Source organism: Podarcis erhardii, assembly GCF_964252035.2.
Source record: "Podarcis erhardii genome assembly, chromosome: 1".
In the NCBI taxonomy this organism is placed as follows: domain Eukaryota; kingdom Metazoa; phylum Chordata; class Lepidosauria; order Squamata; family Lacertidae; genus Podarcis; species Podarcis erhardii.
This window is the reverse complement of record NC_138497.1, coordinates 53,040,427-53,061,343: the sequence shown is the minus strand read 5'-3', so window position 1 is coordinate 53,061,343 and position 20,917 is coordinate 53,040,427. Positions and strand designations below refer to the sequence as shown.

The following is a 20,917-nucleotide window of genomic DNA, read 5'->3' as shown; positions in this document are numbered from 1 at the left end:
TGGAGCAGTTAACAAGGTGTTTTGAGTCGAATTGGGGGCTCCCCAAATCCCCTCCCTGAGTAATATTGTGGGCTCAGGTGCCTCCAAAGCACTGCATTTTAAAAGTGGCCACTAGGGATGCAGGAGAAATTGGATTCAGTTCTCATTTAAAGCTGAATTTATCAAATTGTCACTTTCTGAAAATATGTAAGAACTGAAACATAGTGATGCTAATCTGTTTTCCAACCATCTATGAGAATAACATACAAAAGTGAATTATATTAGGAGAAATTCCTTGCAAACATGTTTATATTAGCCAATCCATCCTAAAAAAGTAAAATCTATCCTTGCAGGAGAATCAATGAAGGTATTATTCTGACATTTGGCAGACTTTGCTGCCTCCAAAGAGGCAATATTCAACTATGTCCTACTCACAGTACCCACTGAAATTAATGAATCTAAATTAACAATGTACAGTAACTTCGATAGGTCTACTCCAAGTATGACTAGTGCTGAATACAATTCAAGGTTTCTTTGGGGGGAAGGAAGAGATGATGCATGTGTACCGGTAGTCTTCTGGACACAAAAGAGATTTCTGAAGCCAGGACAAATGATGGGGGGGGGGCACAAGGAATGAAAGAGGGTCAGGACATAGCTAAGGGACCTGGACTCTGACGGGTCAAAGAAAAATGACCTTTGCACCTTATGTCCCGAGTTTGTGCATTTCCTAAAAGTCACATATATCACTTTTAAGAGCCAAATTATATAATCCAAATATATAAAACAGAGAAATAGGGGGGGGGGAATTGTGTCTGCATCTGCTAGGCTGATACTGACCAAGTTTTATCTGTGCATCTGCAGTTTGTGATGAGCCAACCCTATACTGAGAGTCAGGCAGTCTACGGCTATGACTCTGTGTCTAAAGCAAGCAAACAAACTTAATGAACTTATGCTGCAGAACTTTGTGTTAAACAAGACTGATCTTTCACTCTTAAGCATAATTCACTTGTACTTAATCTGTTTGTGCATGCAGAAGAAAAAGAAAAAATATAAGATTTGGGGTGCGTGTGTATATATATATATAAATGCCTGTCAGTTGCTGAGCAAAAAACAAAGTTGGATAGAGAGAAAAGGAGTCTACCAGGTGCAAACTCTGTAATTGACAGAGCAATCAGTGGTGTCAAACATGATCCTTTACTCTAGTTTACAACCTTATAGTGTTCCTGATGGCTGACTGCAAAATCCTGGCATGTTCTGAAGATTCTTAAAAAACTGTTACACTTTCTGTACTAGCCAAGAATGATGAAAAAGTCTCTCTCACTCTCATAATATAATAGCAGTTTATTACTTGTACCCCACCCATCTGACACACAGAGATCATCTTGAAATATGGAACTAGAGATGATATTGAGACTTCCCAGCTGATTAGCACCTTGTCCCTAAAAGCTATGCCATTGCCACTGTATCTTTATGACATCATGTTGGTTTCTATGGCAACAAGCTCATTCCAGACAGATTATTATTAGTTTTAGGTGTAGAATTCCCCCGCTTGCATAAGAAAGAAAAAGAATACAATTAGAAGTAATGAAGATTTCCAGAAGAGCAAGAATGTACAGATTTATGTGAAAGATAAAATATGACAACAGTCAGAGGAAAGGAGGAGGACAGGGAGGCAGATGAAGTAGTTTTTCATAATTCCCGGTGATTAGGAAGGAGTGGGAAAGAAATGGAATTGCTTCAGAGGAACTACTAGGCACGTGTTTAATGGGGTCATATGGTGTAAGTGAACATTTCTACGCAAAACAGAAAAATTAGACCAGTATTCAAAAGATGAGGAAGAAACGGCATGCAACAATGCTCTTTTGATTTGACAACAGCATCACTTGGAAGGACTTCAAAACATTGAGGCTGAAGTCTCTTGCTTTTTGCCATGCTGAGAGCAACTCATTTAGCCCCCACACTATTTTCTTCAGAGACCACAGATACCCATCCCAGAGAGAGATCACCCCTTTGCACAGTCATGTTTCCTATCCACTCATGAACACATGGTATGAAAGGCCAATGGGCATATTTCCAGTTCCCCATCAACCACACGGAGATTTTTAGTTTTAGAATATCAGCAAAAGACTGTAGTTGCATACAATACAATGTAGTAGGAGAACAATGTTTAAAATATTTATTATATTATACAAAGCATGTACAGTGGTACCTCGGGTTAAGTACTTAATTCGTTCCGGAGGTCTGTACTTAACCTGAAACTGTTCTTAACCTGAAGCACCACTTTAGCTAATGGGGCCTCCTGCTGCTGCCGTGCCGCCGGAGCACGATTTCTGTTCTCATCCTGAAGCAAAGTTCTTAACCTGAAGCACTATTTCTGGGTTAGCGGAGTCTGTAACCTGAAGCGTATGTAACCTGAAGCGTATGTAACCCGAGGTACCACTGTAAATGAATTGTTCCTTGTGGGAGATAACCTTTGTGCCCCACGTAGAGATGAGCAGGTTTAACAGGCATTGAACCAATTAGAGAAAGCCATAACATCAACTCTCTAAATGCCTAGAAGGTGATGTGACAGAGAGAACCTCTTCTTGACAGCATTCCATTTATGTGCTACAAAAAGAATAAGCCTCGCCACAGGTAAAACAGTGAGCAGAAACACCTAGAATATGGTCAGCATTGTGCTAGCAAGAACATGTTCACTCTTAATTTACAGGTGAAATGTTCTCCCTCCACCCTGCTATTCAGTTTGAAAGATCCCAAAGAGTCCACAATGCCACCCATGCAGCATCCCTTTCAAAAAAAATGAACTTTAATTTTATTTGCTTTTATTATGTGCACACCCCGTTTACACAGTTGATCACTTTAGGATTTCATTCTCACAAAGAGAGAGTTTCCTAGTTGCTGCATCATCAGGCAATTTTTGTCAGTCAAAGAAAGTAAACGGGAAGACATGTACGCATGCTGTTTATATACAAAGGGCATCTCCATGTCTTAAGTCCATTTAAAGAATACTGGGAAAAGGAAGACTTGGAAGTTGAGCATGATAGGGGAATAATCACTCAACTGGAGATGACAACTTAAAAAAGGAGCTAGAAATGACTATTTTAAGAAGTACCTTGGACCCTTTAATAAAAATATAGTTTCAGAGAAGCTTAGAAAACTTTTCCCCCTTCCCTCCCCCCTCTTTACAAGCCTCCTTTCTTCCGAGCAACTCACAGAAGTGTAAAGGGTTCTTCCACCAACAACCCTGTGAGTTAGTAGGTTAGTTTGAGAGATTGTGATGGACCCATAGTCATTCATGGCTTGACAGAGATTTGGACCCGAGTCTTCTTAGTCTCTGTCCAACATTCTAACCCTAGGGTAGCCAACATAGTCCCTCCAGATGTTGCTGGACTACAAACACCATAATTCCTGACCATTGTCCATGCTGGCAGGGGCACATGGGATTTTGTAGTCCAAAAGTATCTAGAGGGTACCATGTTAGCAACTGCCTGCTCTAACTACTACCTCACAACAAAACAACGAAATAAGAAACCCAGGAGAGATGTGTTTTGTTGCAGGTGAAGTCATGAAATAACCAAATGTTAAAAGCTAAAGGGGGAAATGCCAATTATGCTAGCATCAAGAATTTGACACAGTGCAGTTTGAATTACAGATAGGTAGCCGTGTTGGTCTGCCATAGTCAAAACAAAACAAATTCCTTCCAGTAGCACCTTAAAGACCAACTAAGTCAGTTCTTGGTATGAGCTTTCGTGTGCATGCACACTTGTGTATCTGAAGAAGTGTGCATGCACACAAAAGCTCATACCAAGAACTGACTTAGTTGGTCTTTAAGGTTCTACTGGAAGGAATGCAGTTTGAAGGAAGCCAGAAAATTTTAAAACAGCTTTAAAAGTATTTTGAAGTGCTCTAGCCCTGGGATAGCGAACATAATGTCCCCCACCTCCCCTGTTGCTGCACTGAAGCAATCATCCTTGACCACTGGCCATGCTGGCTGACTACTGCTCTGTCAGTTCTTTTTTTATATTTAAAATCCTGCCAACTTTAAACCTTTCATTTATTCATCTTGATGAAGTTGGAAATTTCCACCAGCAATATTTATTCACTTAACTCCAGGGGCAGATATGCAGGTCCCACAGAAAACTATACTTTTGACCCAATGTATGGCTTATAAGTCTTCTGCTGCCTATACACCCAGAAGGTCTTTTGAAATTGTAAGCCCCAAATTCCATTACTACCATCTGCCTTTGTCTGCACCCCAGTCTATACATTAGGAGTAAGGACTTAGGCTCAGGGACCAAATGGGGCTCTCCAAGTGAAACTGGCCCTTGAGACTCTTCCCAGGCTGTCTGACAGCGTCTTCAGATGCTTTTGCCTGGCTGGAATGTGTCCCTAAACTATGCCAATACATGTTGATTTCCTGTATAGGGATGTGCATGTAGGAACTATTACGACTTTTGTGTAGCTGGAATACAACTTACTGCACAAAAGGTAAGAGTCACACCTGTTGCTCCACTCGCTTTTACCTCTGACACTATTGGCATGTGGTCCTGAGAAGGTTGTCTGCAAGTAAATGTAGCACTTGAGCTGAAAAGGGTTTCCCATCTCTGCCACACACATAATTTTTTTTAAAAAAAAATCAGATAAAATTACTTTTTGGCAGACTATGGGCAGATACTTGGATTTTCATCAAATTCTTATTCCGTATATAGTGTAGCTCTTGAGAAACTGGGCAAAGATCTAAATCAGACCTCAAGGACAAAGTCTGGGTGCCCTTCAGTTGTTAAGTATCTCCCATAGCAACTTATGTTGCAAATATATATATACAGACTTCTTGGGAAACGGAAGCTGCAAACTTCTGGCTATCACTAACTAAACTGCTTGAGCTGTCATCGGCACTAGTTCTAGAATGATTTATTTGGAGTAGGGTTGCCAAATCCTATAGTAAGTTAATTTAAGGTAATGGACTTTAAGTTAGTCGTTGTCTTCAATTTCAATGAGTCTACTCTGTGTAGGATTGACACAGGATACAACCCTGAATCTTGACACATGGTCCTTCTTTCCAAAGAGTATAAACCCAAAGAACAAAGCCATAGTTACTTCCAAAATGTGATGAAGGTCCAACACTATATTATTGCAATTAGTCACAGAAGTGTGTAGTGCCCATAACTGCATTGCTTATATTCTTAATCAACATGCGTTTATATTTGCTTGTTTTAACATAGCAGAGGGAAGGGATGGTTTGTTATCCCCAATATATCAAATGCAGCTTTTAACTGGAAACTTAATAAACAATTCCATTCACTCCTTTCTTTTCTTCTGCCCTTCTTCCTAGTCGACATTAATTCATTCGATTTTCTACTGATCCCTCTTCAGGACAAACTTCTAAAGAAGTTCTATAGCTGATTAACCGACAGGATACAAGAGAAGGCCACTATTGGTTAGTACCTGTGACATCATTACCTGGAAGGAGCAAAATTTACTTCCATTTTGATTAAACTGTGTCACATTTTAGAGGCTGAACAGTTGTCTGCTGTATTACTTTAAGTGTTCCAGAAATCTCCTAGTTTGCAAACATTTTTGCCATCATGCTACAAAAACCATGAGAAAGTATATGTGTGCAAATGCACAAATCCAACTGCTGTTTTAATACAATAACAACAGGAAGAAACTATATTGGACATAATTTCTAAATACTGACCAGCAGTGCTTTTTCCAGGGGGGTACTCAAGAGTACACAGTACTGGAACCTCTTTTGTGGTTGTTAAAAAGTGTGGCACTTACTGTAACAACTTCATGGTGAGTACCGGCACTATTTTTCTAGAAGAAGAAAAAAACACACTGCTGACCAGCATTCCTTTTTTTTTAAAAAAAGGGGGGGATTAACCAAGAAGGCAACAAAACAGGCAATTCTTTTGTGCAGTATGCAAGTTATCACTTACATAGCAAGACGTCTTTCCTTTCCGTTTCCATCTACTTCTCAACCTCATGTTTCCTGTAAATGTTCCAGAGCAATTTCCCAATCCCTGTCTGACTACCCCAGGAGGTCGTAAAGTAGCTACTGCATCCTTCCTGATTCTACCTATTCATGCAGCACTTCGTTCAAATTGCCAGTACAAGTTGCCCCAACCCAACTGGCTTTTTCACGAGGCTTGTTTCCTCCAGTTTTAATTATAAAATGTCCCCAAGCTTTCCTTATCAGAAGGGCACAACTCTAGGGCCAAGGACATTCAGATTTTCAAATTCAGCTCTAGGTGAAAGTTATGATAAGGTAAACTTCCTTGTTTGTTTGTTTGTTTGTTTTTAGTTCTCTTAACCAACACATGCCTGGACACCACGGAGACTAATATACAGTCTTTTGGCCCTGAATACAGCTTTGGAAAACAAGCGCAATCGAAAGCATGTTTACTGGAAAGTAACTTGCATTGACTTCATTGGGAATTTATTCCAAACCTAAGGCTGCAATCCTATAACCACTTACTTAGGAGAAAGTCCACTGAACTCAATAAGGCTTGCTTCTGAGTTGACATGCATAGGTTTGCACTATTGCCTTTTAGAACCCAATAAGCATAGCAACACAAATCATGTCTCTCTTTTTAAAGTCTGGTTTTTATACTGATTTAGGTTTTTAATTTCTTTAATATAAACCATATTTTCTCTTTTATTGTATTACTGTGCATACAGATTTGCAACCTTCTATAAGTATTGTGGGTTTAGAGCAGAAAGTGGCTAACCTGTGGCCCTCCAGATGTTGTTGGACTCCCAACTCTCATCATTCCTGACTGCTGACCATTCTGGCTGGGGCTGATGGGAGTTGGAATCCAACATCTGGAGGGCCATGGATGCTCCAACCCTCCTCAATACCTACCAAGACTCCATGCACTCACACTAATGACGAGCTGATAACTTTGGATTTTTTAAATATGAGAACTTAAACACCTCCATATACCTGAATGGAAGTTATTGTGTTAACATTTAGCACCCACTTGGAGCCTTATTAATACTGGGATGAGTATTCTTCATGGAGTAGGGAGATGAAATGCTGGCTGTGCACGAGGAATGAAAGTAGATCAACTGGGGTGAAGCAAGATGACTAAACACTGAAATGAACTGTGACAAGTGTGCTGATGTCAATTCAGCCACAGAACGGCAGCTCCAGCAACACAGCACACACCGCAGGGCTATGGTGGTTCATTGATTTAAGTTTCAGCTTGCAGGCGAAAGTTGCCAGAAGCAGACATGCCAATACAACTGCCTGCAGACCTGCAAATTTCCTTGGAGACCTCCTATGCTTCGGCTGCCCATGTGTCATTAGGCTCTGTTTGTAGGACTTGACAGCTTTACGGTATGAAAAAATTGTGTGGCTTGTGAAAACTCCCTTGTTCCCTTGACAGTCATTGAAACACGGCTCAGTACCCACAGAGGTCCTCCACTCCACTGCTCTGGGTCACAGAGTTTAATGCACCTTTTTTATTTTTAATAGGATAAAAGACTTCACTGGGTTTAGCGACAGAACAGACAGCAGTGAGAGGAATTGCACTTGATCTCTGTCTCTTAATTTAGAGCACCTTAAGACAACTTTCTTTGGTGACCTGTTCACAATACTAAATTAAAAAATCGATAAACTACTACTGTGGATTGTTCTCTACTGGTACTTGTCCTCTTTGACAGCATATGAAGTGAGAGCATGAGTATGAATTAAGGCTGATTGGGTGGCACAGTATAGAACTATTTCAACCAGAGAGTGTTATTCTGACCACCACCACAGCGTGCAACAGTTAACCCTTCCATTCCAACATGTTAGGACAGAATGAAAATCGCATCCTCACTGCTCATCAGCCAGATCAGCACATATTAGCTGAAAGAAGTCCATCTTCTTCCCAATCATGTCTTGCAGGATGAGGTTTAATCCCCACTACCCACCCAGTGTGCCATTATTATTATTACCTATCTTTTTCCCTGACAGGGACTCAAGATGGCTTACAACTAAAACAGAAACAGCTAAAAACATTGGGGGGGAGCAATAATTCGAAAACCATAAAGCGTTTAAAAGAATAAGTATGCTCTATTAAAACATACAGATAATTACAACAAAAACATCACAGCACAAGCCCTTTCCTTAAAAGAAAAATGGCCTGATTGGCTGAAGATCCGGAATGATGTATTTTATATCTCCAGCTTGTTTTGTGTCAGGTCAAGGGAGAGGTGCATTGTAGACTGGGGAAGAGTACTGGGAGCAGAATTAAAACTACAGTCCAGAGTTTCCCCCACCTGCAATACATAAACAATGAAAAATTCACAGGAAAGAAAAAAAACCATTCCTTTAAAGAACCCCCCCCCCCAGATACATAAAGTTCATTCAATGAAAAGAATGGGAGAACCTAAAGCAATATATGGTGAAGATCAAAGGGAAGTGGGTCATATAGTAAACATATTTTTAAAATAAAACAATACACTTTACCACTGGTGTTGTGCCATTTCATTCAAGGTTGAACTGTGAATCTATTTTAAAATCACTTCCTCCAATTTGCCTCTCAAAACCCAGAACACTAGAACTGACCCTGGTAAATAAGCACCACTGTAGGAAATTGGAATACATAATTCTGTTCCTGGTCAGAGACCATCCAGAGCTCATCTTTCCTAAGCATCCAACAATCTGTGGTGCAAAGTCTGTGGACTACAGGGAGTCCTGGGCCAGTGAGCTTCTCCCAGTTCAATTAAAATGTGACATCTTCTGATGGGTGTTATGTTTAAACAGAAGAGCCATGTGCTGCTTCCTTAACCTCTTCATTAAAAATTTTTTCCCAAGGAATGGTTGGGAAATCCAGTCTTGTATCTTCTGGTAACCTTTCAAACTGTTTTCAAGAGATACAGATTACAGGTCTGTATTTATAAATGTAAAAAAATAAAAAATAAAAAGGAGATTTATAAAAATAACATTCCCATGGTTCAAGCGTCACTAGACATTTCCCATTTGCCTTTAAGCCTCAAATAGAACACCAACACAGTTTTAGTGATTCTCTCCCCCCCCCCCATCTGAAATTATATGCATCACGTCACGGGAGGCATCACAGAACACATTTCTCAGAAAGCATTCTTTGAATACCACAAGAAGAGGCATAAGGAGAACCAGAATGCCATAGTGCTTTTAAGCTGAGTGTTGAGTGTGGTATGGCAAATGAAGTGCCAGAGTTGGACCGGAGATATTTTAGCTCAGGGTCACCCAGTGTCCTTCATAGCTGACCAGTCATGCACTCACCACTTTCTCAGCCTAACCAACCTTTTACAGAGACAATAGGGCTGCCCTTGCATATTATCCTGAGTTCCTTAGAGGAAATGCAAGACACTGGTGTAGGGGTGGGGTGGGGGTGTAAATCAGTTAGGGGCTAAACAGATATTTGGATCCAAGTATTCAAGCATCAATTCATACATACATATTCAGAGTTGCTTGCATGTGGCTTTAGTAACTTGCAAACAGGGAATGTGTACAAAGGGTTTCAAATTACTATCCTACACTGCTCTGGAAAAGTTACAGATATGCCATAAAATGCCAACAGTGTCCTTCAGCTCTCTATATTGGACAAACAGGCCAGACCTTACGCCAAAGAATAAACGGACATAAATCGGACATCAGGAATCACAAGACAGAGAAACCAGTAGGAGAACATTTCAATCTCCCAGGACATTCTATACAAGATCTCAAAGTAGCTGTTTTACTACAAAGGAATTTCAGAAATAGACTGGAAAGAGAAGCTGCTGAATTACAACTTATCACCAAACTCAAAACCATGGAGAAACCTGGTCTGAACAAAGACCTTGGATTCTTATCTCATTATACATGACAAAGCCATTTTTCACCTTTTCACCCCTTGCTTTTTCCTGTAAGACCTATTGCAGTCATTAAGAGTCGTCAACAGGCTCATCACAGCTATCTGCCAATCACCCATTCCCACCACCCTTCTGAGTAATACCCCTCCCCACCTTCTCACTATATAGAAGGGTCTGGAAACTTCTGTTTCAGTGTATCTGAAGAAGTGTGCATGCACACGAAAGCTCATACCAAGAACTGACTTAGTTGGTCTTTAAGGTGCTACTGGAAGGAATTTGTTTTGTTTTGCTCTGGAAAAGGAAAGAGAAAGCAAGGAGATCTTTAACTGTGGACCTCCAGATGCTAGTGGACTGCAACTTCCATCATCCTTGACTATCAGCCATGCTGGCAGGAGTATCAGGAAGGCCACAGCTTCCCCACCCCTGAAATAAATAAGAAACTAATCTAGTAAGCATGTTTTGAACTATAGTGGATTCAACATGTAGATCAAGCATAGTGTTCTGGTGTATATTTAACCAAAAAGATAAAAGGTCTCTTGTTTTAAAATGGTGTAAGCAGAACATGCTGTGGGCTAAGTTTATTTTTCCTTGGCAGTCTCTTAAGCACAACATGCTTGTACAGCACTCCCCTCCCCACCCTCCCACACCTGTGTATTCAGGCTGTGCTCTGCTTACGAGCTGTGGATATGCTGCAAGTATAATAAGCTGCATTGCAATGTTAAACATTCTAAAGATTTAAAGAAAAGGAAATGGCTCATTTTTTAAACACAGCACACAGCAGCAGAGAATAACCATTAGAAACACATGGAGTGTGCTTCTTTGGCGAAAACTGGCACAATAAAATATAGTGAAGTGCAGTTGTGAAAAAATTGACTAATGAAATAAAACTGGCTCAAGGTCTGAAGCTGGACTGAAAAGAAACATTTTCTTCAGGCATGTCTGCAAGGATCATGGACAGAACACTTCAACATGGTCTTTCAAGTCGTCTGCACAGCTTGTTATTTTGGAGTTCAGATGGGAAGTCACTTCCATATCCAATTCTGCATTAGCACCTTGAAACAGATGTGCAGAAAGTTGCCCTAGAAATCTCCTAACCTTCAGAGTCACCACCTGACTTTATTGCAAGTGGGGTTGGTAAGAGACTATGGACTGTACATTCTTCCTTTGTAACTTTGTGCAAGTAACTTTGTTACTCTGTGTATATGTTAAATGGGGGGGGGATAAGTTCCTGAAGAAAAGGCACTTTAACGTGTTGTTACAATGGAAGGTTGAGCTTCCTTTTGAGACATGAACATCAGGGATGTGGAACCTGAGACCCTACAGTCTTCCAGGACTCCCTATCACACCCCTGAGACTCTCCCAAGTCATGCCCATTCTGTAGTCCACATCTCAAAATGGCTCTGCTCTGGAATGTGTCCTTGAATTGTGATAATGACTTGTTTGCCTAAACTGAAGAGAGAGGTGTGTGTGTATATAGAAACCTCTCAGTTGTGCATGGCTAGCATGCAGTCTATTGTGTAGAGACAAGAATGGCATTGTTTGCCCTGCCCACTTTTGATCTGACCCACGCCCACCATGTGGGCCCCAGAAGGTCCCCTATGAGGAAATGCTGGAAAAGGTCCCTTGCTCCTCATACAAGCAAATGCCATAATATTGCTGTGGCGTGTCACACTCGCCCTCACCAGCAGCCACGCTCTGTGTAGCAGTTCAAAACATGATTGACATCATGATATCTTGATAAATGAACCTCCATGCTATTATCATGTAGTTCACCTTAGTTTTGTGAGAGTATAATGTTGAGTTGGGGATGGACTGCAGGGAAATTATGGAATAAGTGAGAGAGAATGGATGGAATGGCACGTGCTCTGGTAGAAAAGGCAGGTGGGACTTTCGAAGGCACAAAGAAAGTAGGAGACTGCAGCATCCTGGAAAAGGAAGACTGCCACACACCAATGCCACAAAACTACAACAATATGACGTGAGAACTAGACACAGGGCTTTACCTCATAAAGTTTTCTCAAAACAAGGCTTTTCATATGCTGTGCCATCATTCAACTCACTCTGCTGGTTGTGCCAAAATTATCAGCCTTCTCTGTCCAGTTTATTTCTATCAGCTATCACTCATCTTCAGATCTATGTTCTCTCCCTCTTGTCAGGTCCATGACACTAGTTGAAAGCAATTTCTGAACCAATCCCTCAATCAAGATCTAGCAGGACAACACATGCTCTTATGAAATAAAGCCATTTCTCTGTCTCTCCTGTCCACTGCTTGATGTAATATTCCTCAATATACAGCACTTTTTAACAGGCTCTGTGTTAACTACATTAAGGCATATTATCAAATTAAATTAAATACAAGTTAATAATCAAGACTGATCTTGCAACAATGCCAATTGAGGAAAAAATCCAGCTTGTTTGGATAAACCGTGGCACCTCTCTTTGGTTTTAAAATGGCAGGTGTGCAAATGGAAAGATCCACAGATGGGACTCAGAAGAGTAGACTAAGATTTTCACCCAGTCATGATTCTTTCACATAAGATAGAAATCATAAGATAGATATGGATGCATAGATAGTTATCAGTCTACCAGGAAATGGGAGTAGGCCTGTGATTGATTAGGTTCTTATCTTTTATCTATTTGCTGCATGCAGTGCTGCCCATTCTTCAACAAGTAACTCTAGTGCAATGCTAATCAAATAATCTTCTAAGGCACTTTCTCATCACTTTTTTAAAATGGAAGGCTATGAACTGTGCCCCCAACAGGCTCACTGTTAGCTGTCTCACTTTTTCTTCTACTGAATAATAAAATAAGCATCTAACAAAGTGATATATAGTATAAAATGGGGGTGATTTTCCAAAAGTCATTAGACTGCAATTCCCATAATCTCTGACTACTGGCCATGTTGACTGGGGCTGATGGGAGTCCAACACCACCTGGATGGCCACAGGCCCCCCATCTCTTATATAAAACAGAATAAACAAGGAACAGCCTTACAATCTTCAAGTTTGTACACATTATGGCTTACTCTGGTTCCAATGTGTTCCCACCATTGCAGCTTGAAGCTGAGCACACGTTAGCCACAATCTATGTGCATCCTGTAGTTTCTTGATAAATACTCCTGTCTGATGTGTTTCCCCTCTAACCAGCTTTCATCCAACTTGAAGATGCAAACAACCATTAAGCTGAGGTGTGTACAGTTCAGACAGCTGTTGTACATGTGCAGATGACAGGGGTTGCCAGCATGGACAAACAAATTAGGTAATGCATATCAGGTGCATATAGAAATTGCAAATGTGACTTGAGATGCAGGGAGGGAGAAATGGCCTTGCTGCGTTTTAAGCCACTAAAGTGCACATACTCTTCTGTTGGATTAGATGACCCTCATAGTTCCTTCCAACTCTACAGTTCTATGACTCTATGGCTATGGCTATTCGGCAATATTAGAGGAGGAACTGACAAATTTCAGCCATCCAGTTCTGTGTTCACTGTTCAGATGGAGTCTGTAATGAGCTTTCTACATCCCATTTCAGTCTCCAATATGTAAACATGAAATATGTGTGCATCCTCTTCATATACATTAAAAGCACCTTTAACACCTCTTACTATTGTGTGCTCAACTGTGGGTCTTTTCTATTGTAGCACCCCAGCTTGTGGAAATCCCTCCTAGGAGAAGTTTAGTTGGCCTTCTCATTAAAGCTACATATGAGCAGCTAAGATCTTATTCTGCTACAGCTCCAGTATGGGGTTAAAATTCCATCTCTATACTAAATTGTTCTGTTCCGCCCTTGGTTTAAATGTATGAAATAGATTTTTCTTTCCAACTGTTCTACTGTGTTTTCTGTAACTTACTTATTCTGCTAGTTGCTCCGAGTTTATTTTAGAAAGAAGTGCTTTTTTAAACAGAAGAAGAGCCTTTTAAGATAAAATATCCTTTGTTTGAAACACAAGTTTTTCATTTACAGTGCAGAGGCAGAAATAGACTCTGCTGTCATTCAGGACACTCTTGTGACAGTCTGATGAGAGTTGCAATTCAAATCCACTTCTGGAGAACACCAGGATGATGAAGGCTAGACTAAAGCTGGACTGTCCCACTGTTTAGGAACTACAACTGAACTGATACAGGATAAGATGCTACCTGACTCGTGATGGTTGTGGGTAGGTGATGCAGCTGATCTGAAATATCTGCAATGGTCCCTAGTTCATTTACAGACCAAATTCAAAGTGCTGGTTTTTATGGTCTGGGTCTCATGTGCCCAGACAGTGCCTTTTACCAAAAGACTCTGCTCTAGATTCCATCTGTTGGGGTGGTAAGTGTGCTATGTACCCGAACAAAGAACAATACCTTTTTGTAGCTGTTTCAGAGTTACGGGATGTGTGCCCCCCCAATAATGTCACGGGTAGAAGACATTACTCCACCAGGCTTCTGGGGATTCGTTGTTTTTATATGGCTTTCAAACTGGATCTCATACTTGTATCTTTTGGGGGGTAGGGCAAGCCACTTTCTGAAAATATTTGTTGAAAAGTGGTCATGAAACACTGTAAACAAAGAGCACTTTTAGTGCTGCCTGGAAAGATTCCTTGTATTTTGCAATCATCTGTCCTATTTTTGCAGATTGTATAATAACAATATCAACAGGACTGCTAAGAATTTGAATACATCAAGTGCTTTTAGTGGCTGTGGTGAGAGCATTCTAAGAACCTCCCTATAAAGCAGAACAAACTTTTCACCATCATGTTTGTCATGAACAGTTAGAGAAAAAGGCAAAGATCATAGAAGTACAAATTTGAACTACTTCTCAACTCATTCTCTTAATGGTACAGAAGGCTGTTTTCGCATGACTACTGTGGCTTGGAGGGTTCTAGATTCCTTCACATGTGCAGGGACTCCCATTGTCCACAAACTGAACTTTAAAATTAAGTACATACATTGCCAGGCAGAGAGTGATAAGTTAGGATTGCCATATTTCAAAAAGTGAAAATCCGGACACAAATCCCGGCTACGTTCAGAAAATTCTGGACATATGGCAGCCCTAGATAAGTAGCATTAGTGCAACCCCCACTTACAGAGGCTACAGCACAGCTGGGCAATCTGCAGTGCTCTAGCTCAGTGTTTCCCAGCTGTTTTGGACTACAATTTCCATCATCCCTGTTTTGGACTACAATTCCCATCATCCCTTGCTAGCAAGACCAATGGTCAGGGATGATGAGAATTGTAGTCCAACAGCAGCTGGAGACCCAAGGTTGAGAAACACTGCTCTAGATCTCGTTGGCCTATTAACTCTCACCGACTCTTCCCATTAGTCATTCTGGCTGGGGCTGATGGGAGTTCTGAGTCCAACAAAAGGAGGACCTCAGGTTCACTACCCTGCCTTAGATCCAGTAGCGAAGGGCACCAAGAGAAACTTTGCATTAGTAAAATCAAATGGATCTTGCAAAATGACAAAAGATAGCCGGCTACATTCCTCAGGCAAGGGAGAGAACATTATTAAGAGAGCAGATGTGAATTCTCAAATACTCTGCTCTGAGGAACCCAACCAGCAGATATATTTAAAAAAAAAAACAACCAGCTGAAAGGAATGGGGTGGGTGTGTTCCCTTCAGTTTTAGAAAGCTGGATGACATGTTGAGAGGTCTGGCTGTGCAGCACTGCTGTTGCTCTTACAATTGCTTCAGGGGGAAAAGCACAGGGAGGAAACAGACAAAGGAATCCCCCCTCCCTTCCCTTCTAGCTGTTTATACAGTTCCTTGCACAATGAAGATGCCCCTTAAGGTGCTGCATGAAGCACAAAGCCATACAGTATGCATGCATTCAGAGACATGTTGACACCCATGCAATGCTTAAATTGAAGGGGAAGGAAGGGGTGGGCGGGGCAACGCCCCTTGGGTGTTGGTGGGTTTTGGTTTGCTTTTTGTTTTAAGAGGGGGGGGTGACACAATGTGGGTAACATAAGGAGAAATCAGGGGTGTGGCTTGCAGATGTTCACACCCATACCAACCAATAATTCAGGGTACTATGTGCCAGCGCCTTCATTTTCTTAATCCTTTTTTGTGGCAAATCCACCCACGTATATTTAAATACCTTGTCTGCCCCCTCCCTCTCCCCGCACCACCACAAAAAAATCAAATTCAGCATCATTGCCTGGGTTGAATGAGGTAAAAAGAAACAAATACCCACAAACTTGTGAGCAATTTCTGCAGCATTTCATAACGCAGCCCACAAGGCTCTTAAAACAAAGAGGTGTCAAGAAATGTTCACCGTTACAACTGGCTCCCCTCCCTCCTTTCTTTCAAGCCTTAAAAACAGGAAGTGGCTTTCTCTGCCAAACTATACACTGATTTTTATTTTTAATTTTTTGGGCTCTTCGCTAAACTCCAGAAAGGCAACACCAAAGCTGGGGGAAGGAGCGGGGGCGTGTGAGGAGGAATTAATTATTAGTAGTAGTAGTAATAACGGGCTGGGCTGCCTCATTCACTCTCCCAACCTAGAAGGGAGCAAAAAAAGTCGCGGGACAGTCCTGAGGGACTGCTATTTCTTCACCCGCCGGTGCCACTGAATGCAAGCGGGCTTACTTTCTTCGCAAGTTTGTTTCGCCTCGGGATACACCAGCTGCTCCCGGACTCCGTACACGACCCCTGACGACCCCCGGGGCAGTTTCGGCCAGCAGCTATTCTTAGCTAGCGAGGCCAACCGAGGGCTTTTCTGAGGGGAGAAAACCCAGGCGGGGAAGCTGGCAGCCTGCCTCGCGAAAAGTCGACGCGCCGAAAACAACTCACAGTTTTAAAGCATGTTCCGCCCACAGAAAAGGTCGCTGGCTCCAGAGAGAAGCTGCTGCTGCTGCTGCTGCTGCCGAAGAAGAAGAAGAAAAAGAAGAGTAACAATCCGCACAGCCGGCCTACGGGAGGCGGTCACATCTCCGAGGGTCCCTCGCGGAGCCGCCGCCAGAGACAGGCGAGCCGGCACAATCAGCCACTTTTGCACAACCTGCGCGTTTTCCCCCGCAAGCCGCGGAGGGCGCCTTAGCCCCGCCTCCGTATTACCATATTCAATCAATCACACGTCGCGCGGCGAGGCAAAAGACGGCCCCGCCCCCGCGCACACGCCCCGCTCGCCCCGCCGCTTTGTTGCCGCTTAGCTGGAGAGCGACACCTGCAGGGAGCGAGAGGCGGCGCAGGGCGCAGACTTAAGCGCCTACCGGAGAGGATCTACAGTATTGTTTTTACAGTGAATTAAAGGTTGCACGACGCGAGCATCCCGCCCCCACACCCTCGGAGTCCCTTGGCAGCACGAGCGCGCGTATCCTCGGCGGCGGTTTTGACGGGTTGGTTTATGAATCCGGGTTAACATACCCCAAGGAGAGGAGAAACTTCGGGTGTTTAAGTTTAGAGCTGAGTTATTAGGTCCCTTTTGTGCATAGCTGTCAACTTTTCCCTTTTCTTGCAAGGAATCCTATTCGGAATAAGGAAATTTCCCTTTAAAAAGGGGAAAAATTGACAGCTATGCTTTTGTGGTCGGACAGCATTTCATTTTGCGGTGTCAAACCTGTGGAAGAAACCCCAAATGGATTTTTTCACCTGTGTATGTGCAATGGGTGGGCACTTGTACCCTTAAATGCCTGGCTGATGTGCATTTGCCATCGAGTCAGGTGTTTTTTCAGGTGTGCCACCAAATAACAACAACCAACCATCCCGACCCTCAACAGGGGGAATCCGCATCCGTGGGATTCACAGGACTGAGAAATTCAGTTCCCCCAGTAGAATACAAAAAGGTCGCCAAACCACAACAAACATGAATGAAATGCATTATACTAGCAGCACAGTCACTCAAAAACACTTTAAAGCATAAATACAGAGGCAGATTTAAGGGAACGCAACTCGTTCGTCCACACTGGGTGCTGCAGGGGCACCACAACAATGATGAACAATGGAAGGTGAGAGGCAGGGGGTTGCCGATTCTGGCATCACACAGGGTGCCACTGAGATTTTAAAGCCCAAAGTCTGCCACTGATTATAAAATCATAATATTCACACACACCAAAAATGCCCCACCAGCCCAGAAGACCCAAAGTAACCTTTGGGAAGGAAAAATAAATAATGTTGGAGGTCATCAACTTTTAAAAATACATTAAAGGCATGGTGTCTTTGTCAGGGATGGGTCTGGGGCATGTGGCAACAATATATTGTTATTTTTAATATCCTCATCTACAGTTGCCATGTCCCCATCCTAGTCCTGCAAGTCACGAAGGACAATGCTATTGTTCCTTCCAGAATCAATGCCCTTTCGCCGCCAAAGGAGTAGGGTGGAAAAGGGGACAAATTTGGAAGCACAGCAGCTGCTGCTTTTCTTAGAGCAGGTGTGGGAATGCTTTGGCCTCCTTGTGTTGCTGAACTGCAAGTCCCGTCATGCTTGCTAGGGCTGATGGGAGTTGCAGTTTAGCAACAGCTGGAGGGCCAAAGATTCTCAACACCTGCCTTGGAGCATTTCAAAAAATGAGTGGAGAGTGTTTGGTCCTCCAGATTTTGGACTCCCACCTAACTTCTTAGAATTTATATATCACTTTGAGTGTTCAAGGCACTGTGTATGCGGTGATGATTAAATCCGCACTGTAAGGTTGCATTAATTTTTTTTGTATGCTTCTAAACTTGTTGAAAGCCACCTAGACATTGACTGCTATTAGGCAATGAACCAATTAAATAAATAATAACTATTACCCCCATATTTCAGAGTGGGGACTGTACCTGGTGGTTTAATTAAGACCACTTGTTTGTTCAAAGCTTGGGTTTTGGCTCACAACTGACACTTAGGTTGTGGACACATAACGGAAGACACAGGGATCAAAGCTGCTTTGGTTTGGGCTGGTGGGGAATATCAAAACACAGCCTTTCCTAAGAAATGACAGGACACATACAGAAAGGAGATGGGTTATATATAGCTAACATTGTGTGTACACTGCTTCCCAAACCAATGCAGTGCTGGATGCAGACTGAATTGAAGTGTGCATGCATCTTACTATGCAATCCTGTGTGTGTACTTTGAAGCAAGCAGCTTTGGGTTCAGTGGGACTGGCTCCCATAGGATTGTAGGTTGCACTTGCTTGGGGTAAAGTGTCATTTAACTTAATAGGGCTTACTTCTGAGTAGACATGCATTACAATGCTGCTGTTAGCCAATATGTCAGCACATTGAGTTCACGGTAAAGGAGATTTTCAAACTGGGAAGTTCTAGCTTACAGCACCCATACAATGTAACACTAGATTTCAGAGAATTCAATTTCACTGTTCCTATGAAAGTCATGAAAATGTTATTTCTTGATAGTTCTTACTTTGGAAATATTTTCTTTCCTTCTTTCTTTCTTTCTTTCTTTCTTTCTTTCTTGGTCAATCTCTCTAAATTCTTAAACGTGAAGGGACTGATGGGTGTCAGTTAGTATGAAAAGAGGTGAATTTAGATGAGCACATTGCATCTGAAATCCCAGCAGAATTCAGGCAACCTCCAGAGAAACATACAACCCCATTGTTCCTTTCCCAGACTTTAATTAACATGGAAATTGGTTTGGGTTTTTTGTTGTTTTTTACTTCTCTGATCATGGATTATTTATGATTCCAGATAAGCCAGCCATGAACAAAGAAATGTATCTAAAGCACTAACAACATAAAGGGGGGGGGGAATAAAGGAACGTAAAGAACATATGCTTTCTTTTTTTTTCATGTTTTTGTTAGTGTTAAAAATAAAACAAGGCAAACTCGTGAGCATAATCAGAATCTTTTCCCAGAGGAATTGATTAAAGGTCAACCGACTGAAGGTTTTTCTTTGTCAAACAAACCTAATGTGCTATGAGCAGATGAACCACATAGTGCAGAATCTATGAGTCTCCTGATGCTGTTGGACTAGATCTACCACTGCCCCTCACCATTGGTCATGCTGGCTGGAGGTGGGGCGAGCTAGGGTCTGACAGCATCTGGCATCTCCCAAGTTCCCCACCACTGGCATAGGTCAAACAGTATCAGGGACATCACTGTATAGTGTATAACAGGTCAGAATAGGGAGAATTGCTGCCATTTGACATAAGTGGGAATGTAGTGAGGGTACCCTTTATTAGTCACGTTTTTTGGTCCTGTGCATGCTTTTGGACGTCTTCCTCCACTCAGTGAAGAATTACGGTACATCAACCTCACTTGAGGGATTGTATCTATAAAACCCTCTACTTACATTAAGATGGACTGCAACTTTTCAAGCCTCTGAGCATATGCAGAATACATTTGTCTCACTTTTCAATAATCAAGTCAGTGCCCCTCCAGCAAATCACTAGTTCAATGTATCACTTGGGCCTTTATTTTTGGTAAATTGTATCCAGCAACATTGATTTCTTTCTGAAAGGCGAACTTCTCTATTGTCATTTTACTGAAGTCTCCCATCTTATGCATCACTTATATTTCCATCAGACAACACAGCCAGCAGTACTGCTGTAGTAGCAATTGCACTTCATGAAGCCCCAAGCAAAACAAAATAAAAAACCCAGCTTCCTTCTATTCTGCAGGCATAGAATCATCCCTTCTTTTGCTACTCTTTAGCTGCCCAGCTATGTTCAGAAGGGTGGTTAAGCTACAAATACCTACCGCTAGTAAAAAAAGAGAAGAAAGCAAAGAGAAATGGTAAAATTACATGTTTGACCATCAACAAGAAAAGGGCAGAACTCGTTAAAAAGCAGGTGGGATTGGCAACAGAATATTGTTGTACAGTCAAACCTCTGTTGTCGAATGTAATCATTCCGGAAGACCGTTCAACTTCCAAAACGTTCAACAACAGAAAACTGAAAGCGGAAGTCTCAATGTAATAGGGAAACTCAAAACGGAAGCCGCATAGCACATTCAGCATCTGAAAATCGTTCGAAAACTGGAGCAGTTCCTTCCTGGTTTTCAGCGTTCGGGAGCCGAAACATTCCAAAATGGAGGCATTGTGAACTGAGATTTGACTATACTTGGGCTGATGATACTCCATTTCATTACTCCTCTCCCTCCTAATGTTCCATTGATTTGAGCAGCAGCACTCACTTCTGAACATCAGAAATAGAAACAGTTATTTCTTTATCAGGATGGAAGTTTACCAGTCTTGGCAGG

At 42.0% G+C, this 20,917-nt stretch overlaps 1 protein-coding gene across 2 annotated transcripts in view; it reads right to left on the bottom strand.

The window, feature by feature from the left end:
* TP53I11 (tumor protein p53 inducible protein 11) overlaps nucleotides 1–16,832 on the bottom strand; it is a 53,864-nt gene extending 37,032 nt beyond the window's left edge. Inside the window, exon 1 of one of the 2 annotated variants that reach the window (XM_081836411.1) lies at nucleotides 16,578–16,832. The gene's annotated coding sequence lies outside the window, so the exon portion shown is untranslated. Of the gene's footprint in view, nucleotides 1–16,373; nucleotides 16,477–16,577 lie in introns of those variants that run through there. The other variant, XM_081836412.1, reaches the window with a different exon arrangement.
* Nucleotides 16,833–20,917: the final 4,085 nt, after the last annotated feature.